The sequence below is a fragment of the Felis catus genome, chromosome D4 (assembly GCF_018350175.1).
Source record: "Felis catus isolate Fca126 chromosome D4, F.catus_Fca126_mat1.0, whole genome shotgun sequence".
Lineage (NCBI taxonomy): Eukaryota > Metazoa > Chordata > Mammalia > Carnivora > Felidae > Felis > Felis catus.
In genome coordinates, this window is record NC_058380.1 from 57,824,041 (window position 1) to 57,834,451 (window position 10,411).

Consider the following 10,411-nt stretch of genomic DNA (forward strand, 5'->3'; position numbering starts at 1 on the left):
TTACTTCCTTAAATATTTGGCTGACAATACTAGGTAGTTCTGGAGATTTTTTTTTCCCCTCGGGAGGTGACCATTTCTTAAGTGGTCATATGACTGTGCAGATTATCCATTTCATCTTTGGTGAGTTTTGGTAGTTTGTGGCTTTCAAGTATTTGTCCATTTCACTTATGTTGTCAAATTTATGTGCAGTTGTTTATAACATCCTGTTATTATCCTTTTAATGTTGCAGAGTATTGCATGTAATTTGTATCTTCAGTCTTGCTAGAGATTTATTTTATTATTTTTTCAAAGAACCAGATTTTGATTTCATTAATTTTCTCTATTTTTCTGTTTTCAATTTTATTGATTTATGCTCTTTATCATTTCTTTCCTACTGCTTCCTTTGGGTTTACTTTGCTCTATTTCTAGTTGCTTAAAGTGAAAGCTTAGATTATTTACTTAAGACGTTTCTTCTTTTCTAATACCAGAATTTAATACTAATAACTTTTCTCTAAAACTACTTTACATCCTGCAAACTTTATATTTGTATTTTCATTCACTCAGGTGAAAATATTTTCTAATTTCCCTACAGACTTTTTGACTCATGGATTATTTAGAAGTGTTTTGTTTATGGGAATGCAAGCTGGTGCAGCCATTCTGGAAAACAGTATGGAGGTTCCTCAAAAAACTAAAAATAGAACTACCCTACGACCCAGCAATTGCACTACTAGGCATTTACCCATGAGATACCAGGTGTGCTGTTTCGAAGGGACACATGCACCCCCATGTTTATAGCAGCACTATCCACAATAGCCAAAGTATGGAAAGAGCCCAAAAGTCCATCGACAAATGAATGGATAAAGAAGATGTGGTATACACACACACACACACACACACACACACACACACACACACACACACACATGTATATACAGTGGAGTATTACTCGGCAATCAAAAAGAATGAAATCTTGCAATTTGCAACTACATGGATGGAACTGGAGGGTATTATGCTAAGTGAAATTAGTCAGAGAAAGACAAAAATCATATGACTTCATTCATATGAGGACTTTACGAGACAAAACAGATGAACATAAGGGAAGGGAAACAAAACTAATATAAAAACAGGGAGAGGGACAAAACACAAGAGACATAAATATGGAGAACAAACTGAGGGTTACTGGAGGGGTTGTGGGAGGGGGGATGGGCTAATCGGGTAAGGGGCACTAAGGAATCTACTCCTGAAATCATTGTTGCACTATATGCTAACTAATTTGGATGTAAATTTTAAAAACTAAAAAATGAAACAAGTTAAAATAAAAATAAATAAATAATAAATAAATAACTTCTATGCATTATGGAAAAAAAGAAGTGTTTTGTTTAATTTCCAAAGTTTTGGAATTTTCTTAGTATCTTTCTGTTCATCACATCTACTTTAGTTTCATTATGGTCACTGTATTTTCCCAATTTTTTTTTGTTTTTGTAGTTTGTTTTTAAATTTTTTTAATGTTTATTTATTTTTGGGAGAGAGAGAGACAGAGCATGAGTTGGGTGGGGGCAGAGAGATAAGCAGACACAGAATCCGAAGCAGGCTCCAGGCTCTGAGCTGTCAGCACAGAGAGCCCAACACAGGGCTCAAACCCACGAACCGTGAGATCGTGACCTGAGCTGAAGTCGGACGTTTAACCAACTGAGCCACCCAAGCACCCCAGGTTGTAGTTTTTTTTACGACCCCAAATATGTCTGTCTTGGTGAATGTCCCATATGCACTTGGGAAAAAAACACATATTTAGCTATTACTGAATAGAGTGTCCTATAAATGTCAATTAAATCCAGTTGGCAGATGGTGTTGTTCAGTCCTTCTATATCCTTGATTTTCTTTCTATTACTTCTTTCTATTAGTATTGAAGTCCCCAACTATAATTGTGGATTTGTGTGTTTTTCTTTTTGGTTCTGTTCTTCATGTATTTTGAGGTAATTGTTGTTACTTACATACACATTTAGGATTTTAGTGTTTTCTTGGTGAACTGACCCTTTTATCATCGGATAATATATGCCTTTATCCCTGTTACTTTCCTTGTTTTGAGTCTCCTTTGCCTGATATTAGTGTTTGCATGGTAGATCTTTTTTCCATCCTTTTCCTTTTGACCTATCTATATCATTCATTATCTTGAAGTTTCTTATAGACAGACTATAATTGGTTCGTGTCTTGTTATTCTAACAAACTCTGATTTTTATATTGGTGTGTTTATTTATTTTTAATGTTTATTTATTTTTGAGAGAAAGAGCACACTAGCAGGGAGGGGGAAGAGAGAGAGATGGAGAGAGAATCCCAAGCAGGGCCCCATGCAGGGCTTGAATCCATGAACCATGAGATCATGACCTGAGCTGAAATCCAGAGTGAGATGTTTAACTAACTGAGCCACCCAGGCGCCCCTGTATTGGTTTGTTGAAAACAGTTATATTTAGGGATGCCTGAGTGGCTCAGTTGGTTAAGCATCTGACTCTGGATTTCAGCTCAGGTCATGATCTCATGGTTCATGAGATTAAGTCCTGAGTCAGTCTCTGTGCTGACGGTACAGACTCTCTCCCTCAAACTCTCTCTAAAAATAAATAAATGAACATTAAAAAAAAAAGTTTAATGACTTATTGATATGTTTGGATATAGGGCTCCCATTTTATTATTCATTTTCCATTTTGCCCCTCTTTTTCATTCCTCTCCTTTCTTTCCCACCTTCTTTGGGGTTATTTGAATATATTTTAGCATTCCATTTTAATCTATTGTGTTTTGATAATATCTCTTTGTATAAAGTTTTTAGTGGTTCTAGGGATTACAGTATCCACACTGAACTTCATAGTCTATTTAAAATTAATATTTAACTACTTCAAGTGAAATATCAAAAACTTTACTCCATATAGGTCCCTTTACCCTCCCCCTTTATGTTATAGTTGTCTTATATGTTACATCTACACACATTGAAAACCCCATCAGACACTGTTCTATTTTTTTTTTGCTTCTAAATATCAAGCATATTTTAAAGAACTCAAAAGAAAAAGAATGGTCTATTATATTTACCCAGATATTTATCATTTTTTCACTCTTCCTTCATTCTTGATGTTCTAGCTTTCATTTCCCTTTCCTCTGAAAAACTTCCTTTAGCCATTCTTTTAGAGCGTGTCAACTGGCCACGAATGCTCTCACTTTTCCTCCTTCTGAGAATGTCTTTATTTTGTCTTCATTACTGGAGGTTATTTTTACTGGATAGAAAATTCTGGCTTGATAGTTCCTTTTTTCAACACCTTAAAAATATTGTGTCACCCCTTCTTGCCTTCATGGTTTCTGATGAGAATTCAGCATTCACTCAAATCATTGCTTCTCTGCCAGCATGTATTATTTTTGTCTGACCACATGGAAGATTTATTTTCTTTAGTTTTCAGCAGTTTTACTATGATGTGTATGGGTATAAAATTCTTTGGCTTTATCTTGTTTGGAGTTCACAGAACCTTTTGAATATGTAGATTTATGTCTTTTGCCAAATTTGGGAAGTTTTCAGCTGTTATTACTTCAAGCATTTTTCCAGCTCTGCACTCTTTCTCTATTTCTGGAAGTCTAATGGAACAAATGCTGGACTTTTTTTTTTTTTTATTGTTCCACAGGTTCCCTGGGATCTTTTCAGGTTTTTTTCCCCCCTCACTATTGTTTAGACTAATGTTTACTCATCTTTATGTTCACAGACTCTTCCCTTTGTCATCTCCATACTGCTTTGGGATACATCCAGTGAGTTTTTAACTTCTGGGCTTTCTTATTTTCCAGTTCTAGCATTTCCATTTTGTTATTCACTATATTTTCTATTTCCTTACTGAATCTTCCAAGTTTTCCATTTGTTCCAAGGATGTTTACAATTGTTAGGGCATTTTTATAATGGTTGCTTTAAAGTCTTTGTCACGTGAGTCCAACATCTAAGTCATCTTAATATTGACACGTTGATTGTCTTTATTTGTGAGTTGAGATTTTCCTTAGTTACTCGTATGCCAAGTAATTATTCATCTGCCAAGTTTAAGAATGTATCTTAAACATTTTGAGTGTTAAGCTAGGAGACTCTGGCTCTTGTTTAAATCATATGAAGAATGTTATTTTTTATTAGTATGCAATTGACCTAATTAGATTCAGGCTGTAAGTTCCAAACCAGTCTTGTGGACTGTGGTTAGAATTTCATTTTAATTTTCTCACTTTGCAATGGTGTTCAGATCTAGTCCACATGTGTGCTACCCAGTGGACAGTCTGGGACTTGGATGGTGGAAAGTGCAGTTCTCAAAGTCTTACATGCTGATTAAGACCAGACCTAAGTACAGGTCAGGGCTGAGCCCAGGAGTTTGTGAGCAATTTTATAGGGCCACTTCTCCAAGGTGCTCCTTCTCTACGATCTCCCTTGTACTATTCAGGTCTCTGGGGTTCTTCTTTTTGGTTCTCCACCAGGAAGCTAGAGCTTTGCTTAGCTTACTCTGCCTGCCATGCACTTTCATAACTGCACCCGTGTCTGAGACCAAGCGGCAGGAGAACCAGAGGATAAAAAATGGTGAATTCATTGCCAGTTCAGTGCTTCATATTTTGGTCTTCTTCCCCAACTTGTCTGCCACTATTTACTTTTCGGAGTCCTCAAATAGCTTCTGCTCCATGCATTCTGGCTAGGTTTTACAGCTGCATTCAGTGGGAGAGACAGGAGGAATGTGCTTACTCCATCTGACTCCCACTCATGGTTTTCTCAACTATATTCATGAATGACTTTGCCTGTAATTTTCCTTTCTCTACTGGGTTTTGTATCAAGATTATGCTTACCATAAAATGAGTTGGAGTATATCCTCCTTTTTAAAATTCTCTGGAAGAATCTACGAAGACAAGAAATTTCACTAATGAAGGCAAATGGAATTTGTGGGAAGCTTTCTGATTTATTGTTTTTACTAGTTATAGGAATATCCAACTCTATTTCTCCTTGTGTTATTTTCAAGTTATATTTTCTAGGAGTTTTTCATTTACTTTTTCAGTGTTATTAACATACAGTTGTTTGTATATCCTCTTTTGATGTTTATAATGTGTTTAAATTTTTAATGACTCCCTTTTTATTTCAGATTTTGAATTTCAAAAAAGTACCATTCTCACATAGGTGTCTTTACAACTTTGGATAGGCGATGGTTTCTTAGATATTACTCCAAAAACACAAATAACCATCATCAAATTTAAAACCTATTGTGCCTCAGGGTGTGTGGGTGGCTTGGTGGGTTGGGTGTCTAACTCTTGGTTTCGGCTTGAGTCATGGTCCTGGGTTTGAGCATGGGGCCTGCTTGGGATTCTCTCTCCCTCTCAGCTCCTCCCTTACTTGCTTGCACACATGCTCATGAGCCACATGTTGGGCTCCAAGCTGACAGCATGGAATTCTGCCTGCTTGGAATTCTCTCTCCACCCCTACTCCATTCACACTTCTCTCTCTCTCTAAAAATAAATAAATAGGGGCACCTGGGTGGCTCAGTTGGTTAAGCATCTGACTTTGGCTCAGGTCATGATCTCATGGTTCGTGGGTTTCAGCCCTGTGTCAGGCTCTGTGCTGACAGCTTGGAGCCTGGAGCCTGCTTCCGATTCTGTGTCTCCCTCTCTCTCTCTGCCCTTCCCCTGCTCATGATTTGTCTCTCAAAAATAAATAAACAGCAAAAAAAATTAAACATAAATAAACAAAAAAACCATGAGATGTTACTTCATATCCACTAGGATCACTGTAATAATAAAAAAAATAAGCATTGATGACTCTGTGAAGAAAATGGAACTCTCATACAATGTTACTGAGAATGTAAAATGGTGTAACCACTTTGAAAAACAGTATGGCAATTTTCAAATGATTAAACATGGAATTACCATATGACCAGTAATGTATGTACTGGGTATAAATACTCACTAATTTCTCTTTTAGGTATATATACTTAAGGAAAATGAAAACACGTATGCACACAAACACTTGTACGTGAATGTTCATACATAATAGTCAAAAAGTGGAAACAACCCAAATCAGCTGATAAACGGATAAATGAGATATAACCATACAGTGAAATATTATTCAACCATAAAAAGAAACAAAGTACTGATATATACCATAGCATGATGACCATTGTAACTATTATGTGAAGTGAAAGAAGCTAGTCACAAAGAACCATACATTGCGTAATTCCAGTTTCATGAAATGTCCATAACAGGCAAACCTATAGAGACAGAAAGTAGAAAATTGGTTGCCTAGAGCTAGGGAATTTGAGAGGATGGAGTGTAAAATTTCTTTGGGAGTAATGAAAATGTTTTAAAATTGACAGTGGTGATGGACGCACAACTCTGTGAATATGCTAAATGCCATTGAATTGTACACTTCACATGGGAGACTTGTACGGGATGTGAATTGTATCTCAGTAAAGTTGTAAAAAGATACCATGCCTCTGTCTCGGTCATTCTTTCTCGGATTATTCACTCTGGAGAATGCCAGCTTCTGTGTCGTAACATTTTGAGGAGGCCCATGTGGCGAGGAACTGAAGCCTCCTGCCAATAGCCTTGTAAGTGACTTTGGAAGTGGTTAACTTGTCCCCATCAAGATTTGAATGACCGTAGCCACTGCCGATAGATTGCTACCTCATGGGATCCGGAGTCAGGACCACCCAGTTAAGCTCTCAGATTTCTGACCCTCAGAAACTGTGAAATAATAAATGTTTGTTACCTAAAGGTGCTAAGTTTTAAGATAATTTATTAATAAGCAATAAATATACAAGCCCATCTAGCTCTTTAAGACAGGAATTTCTAATAAAATTTCACTTTTTATATTTAATAATTATGACATTTTCTGGTATATTTTGCTGCTTTGATTGAATGTATACTACTAATTATGTCAATCCAAAACAAAATTTTCACAGAGCCTTATGGTTATGGGATATTTTTTAAAAGTCAGTTATAGGGGCCCCTGGGTGGCCCAGTCAGTTAAGCATCTGGCTCTTGATTTTGGCCCAGGTCATGATCTCATAGTTTGCCAGATGGAGTCCTGCATCAGGCTCCATGCTAATAGCCCAGAGCCTGCTTGGGATTCTCTCTCCCTCTCTCTCTGCCCCTCCCACACTTGCTCCCTTGTACGTGCCCTCTCTCTCAAAAATAAACATTAAAAATAGTCAATTATATTTGTATTACATATTTTTGTTACAAAGAGGTATGATAAATTGATCGATAAGTCTTTCAAGCACAAAAACACTCTAATGGGGTAGAATTTAGGGGCAAGTGTTGGAATGGTAGTATGTGTTCAGGGAGCAAAAGTAAGAATCTGAAATTTCTTAGTGTTAATGAAAAGTTTTGCTATGTATTTTTTTAATGGATGGTAGCATCAAATCATGATAGATACCACTGGATACATTTAAAAGAGCAATACAACAATTTCGTTGGAAAGGATCAATATTTGTATTAGAAATTACATCCTTGCCACTAATTAAGTTATGAAAAAATTTAGATGTCGATTTAAAAATGCACAAGAGGCCTGTAGATTTTTATTGTTTATTTTGAGAGAGAGAGAGAGAGAGAGAGAGAAAGAGAGAGAGCATGAGCAGGGAAGAGGCAGAGAGAGAGGGTGAGAGAATCCCAAGCATCCACACTCAGCATGGCACCTGACTCGGGGCTCCATCTCACGAACCATGAGATCACAACCTGAGCAGAAGTCAAGTTGGTCACTTAACCAACTGAGCCATCTAGGCACCCCAAGGCCTGTAGATTTATTTTTTTAATTGTTTAAGGGAGGTTGTTTTTTTTTTTTTTTGTTTGTTTGTTTGGACATGCTTGGAGTTCGTGGTGATTCTTGAAACTGTAGCTTGATTTGGGAAATTTGAGTTTGGGAAATTCTCAGCCATTTTGTCTTCTAACACTGCTCCAATCTGTCTCCTCTCCTTCTAGCTACAATTATGTCTATAGAACCTATTCCTCATACCCCATATGTTTTTTATGTTCTTTTCTGTGTTCTTCATCCTTTTGACTCTATTTCAGCCTGGATACTTTTCTGCTCTATCTTCTGGCTCACTAATTCTCTTTTCAGTCATGTCTAATCCATTATTAAATTCATCCACTGACTTGTTAGCAACAGATACTATAAATTTTGGTTCTCAAATGTTTAAACTGCTGAAATTCTCTATTTTATTTTAATTCCCCTAAGTCCTTAATCATCGCTATTTTAAAACGTAGGTCTGATAACTCCATTATCTGAATCCTCTGGGATTTCTATTATAGGTCTGTCTCTGAAAATGTCTCTGAGCATGTTTTGTCTTTTCATGCTTAGCTATTTTTGGATGAATGTTTTTCTATTAGAATTTACTTTTGCTTTTGGCAGGCAGCTCTAGGCTAAAGGCACTAGAAAGCCCAGTCAAGGATTTGTAAGATTCAAGGCTGGGCTTTAGAAGAGCTTCACCTTGATTCCTACTGTATACAGTCATAGCCCTCCTGGACCCCACATAAAAACCTGGTACAGTTTTCAGGGTTCTTCCTTTTTGGTAAGCCCTCAACTATTTTCTCCTCCCAGCCTTGTTTACTGAGAGCTCTACTTGGCTTCTCAGCTTCTGCTTTTAGAACTAACAATCTCCTTGAGAGGAAAAGTGGCTCCGAATGTTAGACTCACTTTTCTTGGCTTACCCCCTTCTCCTAGGACTTGGGTCCGCAACTCCTCACTGCTTTGGCAGTCAGTCCTCTGATGCCTTCCGAGAGATTTTGAAAAAACTGCTTCCCCAGCTTTTCTGGTTATTCTCAGCAGAAAAGTTGGCCCTAGGCAACTCTACCCACCATTGCTAGAATTAAAGCCTCCTCTCCTGAATGTTAGACTGATTTCCAACATCCTGTTGAATGCCTCCTGAATACGTTACAGGTGCCCTGTGCTCAGTAAGAATCCACACTGAACTCTTCATTTGTCTCATCTCCTGCCTCATGGCACTCAACTGGCTTTTCCTGTCGTGGCTATTTCTGTTCATGGTTTTCTAAGCTATAAATATTGTCTGTGGATCTCCTCCCTGCCTCCTAAATGTGGTCAGTTACCAAGTTATGTGTACATTACCTCCGTTATTTTTCTTCCATCAGAGCCCGCTGCACAGTTCCCTGGAATATCATCCTCGGTCCCCCTCGTCTCCCTCCTGAACCACTGTAGGTTCAGTGCAGCACCTTTCCTAACTGTCGTCTCTGCTCTCAGAACCCTCCATGTTTATATTGCCTGAGATGCCAGATTTCAGAACAGGGTTCTAAGTTGTTGCCTGCTTAAAGTCCTTCAAAGTCTCCTCTCAGCCCCTGCAATTCAGGAATAATCCTCACCTGGGCACTCAAGCCCTCCCTGATTTGACTCTAATACGCTCGTCTTCAGCCGTATCCATCTACTTTCAAGAGTGAAGGCTGTCTCCCTCAGCTACTACTGTTGTGAGCATCCAACAGTTGTCTTCCTTGGCCCCCCTCATGGCTATCTTTTCCCATTATCCTCCACCCAGGGGCAGGAGAGATGGTTTCAAGGAAAAGACGAATGTGAAACTCCTTATGTTGTTGATAGTTTATGCTAGGGATGAGCATTAAACAAAAAGAGGGAGGAGAAACTGAATGAATTGCAGGCCTAAGATTTTAAGTTTCTTAAATGCTTTTCTTCAAAACTTTCTTACATTTCCTACTAAAAATAACGTTAAAAATACATGCTTTAAGCAAATAATTACCTCCTTTTGTCATTAAAAAATTTTTTTTAATGTTTATTTATTTTTGAGAGAAAGAATGACAGAGCACAAGTGGGGGGGGGGGAAGTGGCAGAGAGAGAGGGAGACACAGAATCCGAAGCAGCTCCAGGCTCTGGGCTGTCAGCACAGAGCCGGATGCGGGGCTTGAACTTAAGAACTGTGAGATCATGACCTGAGCCAAAGTCGGACGCTCAACCAACTGAGCCACCGGGCACCCCATGTCATTAAAGATACATATAGTTTTCAAGAAACCACTTTCCTGTCCTTTGCTGACCATCTCAGGAGGCATTTTTGACCTCTGGTTGGTTGGGTTTTGCTTTTTTCTTTTGGGGGGGGGATGGTGGGGGGTTAAATGTAATCACCCATTATCATTTTTATGGTGTAGACAAAATCCCCTGATGTTAAATACTAAAAGAATTTAAAAAAAAATTTTTTTAACGTTTATTTATTGAGACAGAGCGTGAGCAGGGGAGGGACAGAGATCCCAGGCAGCCTCCAGGCTCCGAGCTGTCTGCACAGAGCCCGACGCGGGGCTCGAGCTCACAAACGGGGAGATCAAGACCAGGGCTGAGGTCGCAGGCCTAGCTGACTGAGCCACCCAGGCGCCCCTATATTGAAGGAATTTTAAAGAAAACTGCTGTCCTTCGCTGACAGAGGTATGTACATACAAGAGGTTG